The sequence below is a fragment of the Nyctibius grandis genome, chromosome 32 (genome assembly GCF_013368605.1).
Source record: "Nyctibius grandis isolate bNycGra1 chromosome 32, bNycGra1.pri, whole genome shotgun sequence".
NCBI lineage: Eukaryota > Metazoa > Chordata > Aves > Nyctibiiformes > Nyctibiidae > Nyctibius > Nyctibius grandis.
Genome location: NC_090689.1, coordinates 4,542,479 through 4,549,601, shown reverse-complemented (window position 1 = coordinate 4,549,601; position 7,123 = coordinate 4,542,479).

The window sequence follows — 7,123 nt, the reverse complement described above, 5'->3', positions numbered from 1 at the left end:
AAAAACTACCAGATTTGCCCCTTGGTTGTGACTTGAGAGTATTATGTGCAGCTGTAGTGCTGGTGCTGCAATCCACCAGCATCTGCAATGATCCATAAACCCTTTTGAAGGATTTCTCTGCTTTTTTCCCTTTTCTCTCTCCCCCAATACCTGTTATTCTGTTCACAGGAACATGACTGCAGTCAGTTCACGACAGCTCCTTCTGTGTTTTGGCTCCCTTCACTCTGCGTCACTAATGCTGTGGGGTTTTGTCTTCAGAAAGGAGGAAGGCAAGGGGGAGCTTTCTGACCCACCTTGCGTCTCATGTTCTACCCTTTTGGCATGTTTTTTTGGTCTCCTTATAAAGGAGGGACATATCACCCTGATCCCTTCAGGCTCCTTCCTCCGAATCTCACAGCATTGCACGCTCTGCATAAAGAAGCGGAATATTTTGCTTTGATTATGTGTATATCAGCAGGATCCCAATTCCCATGTAAATGTATTCATATGAAGTGTATTATTGACAAAAGGAACCGATAATAACAGACTCTACAGAGCTCTGCGAGCAGTGGGGAGGAGTCTGAGGAAAGAAGTCTTCTGGTGGCCTTTGCCCCTTCACTCTTAATTCTGTAGTCTGCAGAGTAAATTGAATACTTGTTCTATGCCCTTGGTTATGAGGACAGCAAGCTGCCCGATGAGATTAGCTTTTAATAATATAAAAATTTGCTACATAAATAAATTGCAAGTTCTCGACTTAGCGCTTTCTATGTGTTGTAGAAATTTGCACAGAAATTGTTGTAGAAGTTCTCGTTAATTAAGCAGATAAAAATCAATAGAGATTAAAAAGAATTAAGAATAGAATAATAAATATAAGTCTGATAAACACAGGTGGGCTTTCACAATCTGTGAATATTGTTCTCAGAGCTCCTTGTGTAATCCTGACCTATGACTGAACAAATCATCAATCAAAGCTTAATGAGTAGCTAAGCAGGAGTAGGCCTAGAAGTGTTACTTTCTGATGCCCTTAGTAAAAAGGATGTATAGTTAACCTGTTCTTTACCTTAAAACAAATATAGGATACTTAGAAATAAGCATTAATAAAGTTCTAAATAGACTTTAGCTATTTTAGGTTAATACTTAGGAGATGCTGGCAGTGGAAACCAGGCTCTGGTCAACCTGGATCAAGATGGGACGCTGATCCCAGCAAGAACATTAAGGATGGGGTGTCGACTGGAGCTGGAGTGGAACCAGAATGTAAAGATCATCAAAGCAATGGAAAAGAATGGACTTTTGTGGACTCCTGACAATGGACTTCTGTGCACTCTTGACGAAGGAAGAAAGAGGAATTGAAATAGTTAGTGGATTTTTAACAGAAGCTTGTGAGAAGTTTGTGATGTAACTACTTATTAGTTTCTATATAAACTGATAGTAAATTTGAGTCAGGTACCATTCACTGCGGTGGTGGGTCCAACTCTGAGTTGCTTCAATAAAGGATCAGCAAACCCAGAGACCCGGACTCTGCCCATTTTCTTTGACACTATGTTTTAGCTTGACATGATAGCGATGCTTCCCCAAGAGAAAACTGAGCCTCTGACGGAGCCTGCGTAGGTCTCTGGTGACATGCCTGCCTCCATGATGACAAGAATTTTTCATTAGCTCTTACCAAACCATGGCATTTCCTGCCAACATCTAAAGAGAGATCCCATCACTCTGGGTGTTGCCAAGCCCAGAGCAGTGACAGTTGCACAGCGGGAATGTCCTGTGGGTGGAGTAGCTGCTGGAGGGCTGCCATGAGCAGAGCATCCTCTGAACCACAACGTGGTCAAACTTGCCATGATGCTAAGCTACGTTGGAGCGGTTACAGGAACAACTTGCCGCCCAGAGATGACTGCTGAGACACTTTCAAAGAAGTGGGGCTTTCCCAAGAACACCCCAGTGGCTGCTCGCCCTTCCCTGCCACACACCATGCAGATGGGGAGGGAGCAGAGCCCATCTCCAGGCGTGCTGACCACCTCTCTGGTGATACCAAGATAAAACAAGTTCTCTGAATGCCTCCCCTAAATCCGTCCTGCTCCTTCTACCCCATTTAACAGCTCTTCCTAACCAGGATGATGCTTGGTAGGGATCAGCTTCTGGACTACACCAAACTGCTGACAGGAGGTACCACCATTGCAAGTAGCACCAAGCGAGGTGGCTCCGAGGCTGCCTACTGCCAAGAGTCAAGAGAAGGGTGTCCTCAAGCTGAGAGCCTGGGGAGCTTTCAGTGGGGAAGTTCAATCTCTGCACCTTGAAAGAGCTGTTAGGTGACACTGCAGGGCTATGAGCAGGAGGTGGACATGCCAGGGATTGGAATTGGTCTTATGGAACCTTACAAGACTGTGTGGTCCCAAACCTCAGTGGTTCTTTGGTCCTTCTCTCCAGGCTTTAATGCACTTTACAAGTCTATATGCATTATTTAAGCTCTCTACTTTTTAAAAGACCGGTGAGGAGGTTTGCCTGAGATTATTATCGATACTACTTGCAATATTAAACTGAGGATTAAAATAGATTTTATTTAATTAACCTGAATGAAACAATCTTTTGTGCACGTTTCAGTCACAAGAGAGGTGTCAGAGCAGACAGGGGAGGGTGTGTATGTTTAAACTGACTGAACTGTACTTTTGTCAGCAAGATGAGCACAAAAATCTCTCTGTGGCACCTAGAGAAGATTCCTTAATCTACTTAGCCTGTTTCAGGGGCAGGCTTCGCTGCTGACAGCGCAGCAAAGCATGGCTGGGGCTGGGATTGTGCAGCTGGGCAGCTGAAAGTGCGCTTGGGTGTTTCCATGTTCCACTGGGGGTGAAAACAGCCCAGGATTTGGAGAACAAAAGTACAGCAAAGCCGTGTACATTGCTGTTCCTCCCGTGACACCGTGGTCCAAGCTATGGTTTGAGGGTTGGGGAACTTAGATGGTAAGAGTATAATTGCCCAGGGATTTCTTTGTTCGGGGTCCCTCTTCAGAGGCACCCAGCTCGAGCTGTGGCACTATTAATAAAAAGTACTTTTGCAAAGGAATCTGTCTTTCGGCTTATGCAGAAACCTGGAGTCGAACCCTGTTACGGTGGCTGGCATGTGTAATTTCCCTAACAGTTTGGTGACCCAGATGGGACTCCAGGCAAAGGATCCTTCAAATTAAAGAAATTGGCTACACTCCAGACAGTTTTGGAAGATGAAAAACCTCAGCAAATGGATTATTGGTATGTATGGGATAACAGGGCATATGACCACCATAAAGAGGATGGTCGAAAATGAGTACGAAAACCTCAAGAAAGAACTTCAGCTGCAGCAACTGTGAGTAATTTAACCGAGGTACCTGCAGAGCCTGCACCACCCTACACTCCTCCCTCTGTATCACAGAATCAATGAGGTTGGAAGAGCCCTCTGGGCTCATCGAGTCCAACCATTGCCCTGACACCATCCTGCCAACTAGACCAGGGCACTAAGTGCCATGGCCAGGCTTTTCTTAAACCCCTCCAGAGATGGTGACTCCACCACCTCCCTGGGCAGCCCCTTCCAATGGCTAATGACCCTTGCTGAGAAGAAATGCTTCCTAATGTCCAACCTGACCCTCCCCTGGCGAAGCTTGAGGCTGTGTCCTCTTGTCCTATCGCTAGTTGCCTGGGCGAAGAGGCCCCCCCAATTGCCTCTGCTGTCCCCACTGCTTCTGCTGGGTTCCCTAATCCTCTTGTAATGCAGCCACTTGGGGGTATGTGCGTGTGGGCATGAAATGTTCCTCCCCCAACTCCAGTGTTACTTTTAATAATAAATGGGCAGCAAGTGTGTTTGTGAACCAAACCACCTCTGACATCTGCAACTATTTTAAGGATCGCATGCCGGGGTGGCAAGGAGAAAATTTGAAAGATATTATATTACCTGGAGGTTTTATACTTGTACAATATGTAGATGATTTGTTATTTGCCAGCAAGACATACAAAGATTGCTTAAAAGATACTATTTATCTACGTACTGCTTTAGCAGAAAAAGGTAATCACTTCACCATACATCTCTTTCTAAGCTGCAGGAAGTAAAATATTTAGAATTTATATTAACAGAAGGACAAAGATTAATAGACCCAGAACAGGTCCAAGCTGTCCTAGAAATACCTGGACTGGTAACAAAGAAACAACTGCGAGGAGTTTTAGGCCCTGTAGGATATTGCAGACCCTGGACACCGGGACTAGGGGAGTTAAGTAAGCCACAGGCAGAGGCTACCAAGGCAGAGGAAATAGAGCCTATGTGTTGTGGTCCAGAGAGAGAAAAGGCTTTCCAAGTTATAAAAGGAGCTTTAGCTTCTGCTCCGACCCTGGGATTGCCGGATTACTCCAAGCCCTTTGAACTATTTGTGCAGGAGAACAAAGGAGTAACCAGCGGAGTCCTTACTCAAAAGCTAGATCCACATCGCTGCCCTGTGGCTTATTACTCAGCTCAGCTGGATCCTGGAGCAGCAGGGAATAAATCCTGTGTTAGAGCGATAGCAGCAAGAGCGACTGTCACAGAAAGGAGCAGCCTGGTGGGGACGTCATCAAGGGATAATTATTTATACTGATTCTAAATACACTTACGGAGTGTGTCATGCAACAGCTGTGCTATGGACAGCATGAGAGTTCCTTACCTCCACGGAAAAGAGTCTTTCTAAGGGAACTAAAATCCAAATGCTGTTGGAAGCTATTAAGCTTCAAAGGAAATCGCTGTAGTACGCTGTCCAGTTCATACCGAAGGCTCCAGGAAACTGAAAAGAAATAATAAAATTACTCAAACTTGTAGTCAGGTGGGCGTGAAGTGGCCTGAAGTTTTAGGAATGGGATATTGGAAATAGCCCTCGCCAACCTCTAAGGTTATCATCAAGAGGAACAGTGTTTGGCAGACACTTAGCAATACCCAGGACCTTTGTCCCTGCTAGGACCAGCCTCTTAGATGGAGATGAATGAGTTACCAAATTTGTATTAGGGATACAAAATCATCTACAAAAAAGTTTCAAAATTAAAAGGGATCATGCTCAGTGGTACAAACCCACCCCTCCAGAGATCCAGGTACACGATTTGCTGTGGGAATGGAGTTCTAATAAAAGTATTTGCCTGTAAATCTAAACTGGAACCCAGGTGGGAGGGACTGTATACTGTTATTAAGTTCTTACTTTGCTGCAAAAGTTGCAGGGAAGGAAGCCTGGATCCACCATTCACGTTAAACAACTACCTGAGGATCATTGAGTAGATGAACAACGACCAGTGATGGAGGAACTCACCGCAATCGCTACTTTGGAGACTGAAACCATTTGAATTTGCGAAGGACGGAGGAGTTCCCAAGTCGTGTCACTTGTGTCCCTTTTCCAGAGCTGCTTGGACGTGGGACTCCCCAGACGCTGGGTGAAGTGATCCATCCGAGACTGTTAATGAGGGGTTTTACCCCTCTTGGTCACAGGTGAAGTTACTAACGTTCGCTGTGCTTATGACACAAAGTGGAAGGATTTCAGCCGATGTCTGAAAGTTATGGGAACAAATAAAATTAATGCATAAAATACAACTGGACAATACTTCAGCAGGGTTCCAAGAAGTGCAGTCTTAACTCACCTCCTGGGTACCAAATTTAGGAGCTTAGGTAGAATTAATTCTTTTATAGATTCTTAATTTTTGTAATGACTCAATGTTGTCTCAACTGTGCTCACACCTTAGAGGCTACGAATGTTCTGCTCTCATATGATAAGAACATTAATAAAAACAAAGTGAGGGCTGTTGTAGAGAAAATTAGTTGAAACTTTTAGCCCTTCGCTTACTGAGAAGCACGGTGATAAGGAAGGTAGGGAGCTCAGTGCCACCCATCTCCTGCCCCCAGCACAAGGCCATCACCACCACCACACCCAAGGGTTCAGTTCCAACCTACTTGAACTGCTGCACCAAAACACCAGCATAAACAACTAAATAACCTCCAGCCTCCATCCTGCAGTTGTTCCTGTTGATGAGTAAGGCAGAAACATGCAGAAAAACATGAGAAAACTGCACTAACCCCTTAGTTTGGACTGTCAGTCTTTGCTAACCATACCGCTTCTCCAGGCCTTTTCATTTCAACCACCAAAGCGGCGTGTTAAGCCCCTGAAGACACAAAACGGAGGCACATCACAGCAATTGTACCCCAAAACGTGATGGAGGAGGACTGACCTTGGGGCTCCTGGTGCTGGTGCAGTCAGCAGTGCGACCTACATTTCTATATATTAATATATATGTATATTTCTATATATTCATAGAATCACAGAATGGTTTGGGTTGGAAGGGACCTTAAAGCCCATCTAGTTCCAACCCCCCCTGCCACGGGCAGGGACACCTTCCACCAGACCAGGTTGCTCCAAGCCCCATCCAGCCTGGCCTTGAACACTGCCAGGGAGGGGGCAGCCACAGCTGCTCTGGGCAACCTGGGCCAGAGTCTCACCACCCTCACAGCAAAGAATTTCTTCCTCACATCTCATCTCAATCTCCCCTCTTTCAGTTTAAAACCGTTCCCTCTCGTCCTGTCACTCCATGCCCTTGTAAAAAGCCCCTCTCCAGCTTTCCTGTAGCCCCTTCAGGCACTGGAAGGTGCTAGAAGGTCTCCCCGGAGCCTTCTCTTCTCCAGGCTGAACAGCCCCAGCTCTCTCAGCCTGTCTCCATAGCAGAGGGGCTCCAGCCCTCTGAGCATCTCCGTGGCCTCCTCTGGACTCGCTCCAACAGCTCCGTGTCCTTCTTGTGTTGGGGGCCCCAGAGCTGGACGCAGCACTGCAGGGGGGTCTCACGAGAGCGGAGTATTTAATATTAATATGTACCAATATATATTTTATTTATGCACCCTTCATATATATATGCAGATATAGGGGTAAATATACTCACGTGTAAAGTTAGATATAAATATATCTCCCTAAAGGTGTAGCCGTATGTATGAAACACTCTCTAGTAAGATGTAACGAAATGAATAACATAATTTACACGTAATCATGAAGTAATTAAAGCGACCCGCACCCCCGGGAGCTCCAGGGCCCGCACCCTGCTGCGGGCGGGGCTGGGCACAGGCCCGGGGGGGGACGATGCCGCCGGTGCCCGGCCCCCGGCGCGCCGCAGCCGCGGAGGCCGGGCCGGGGAGG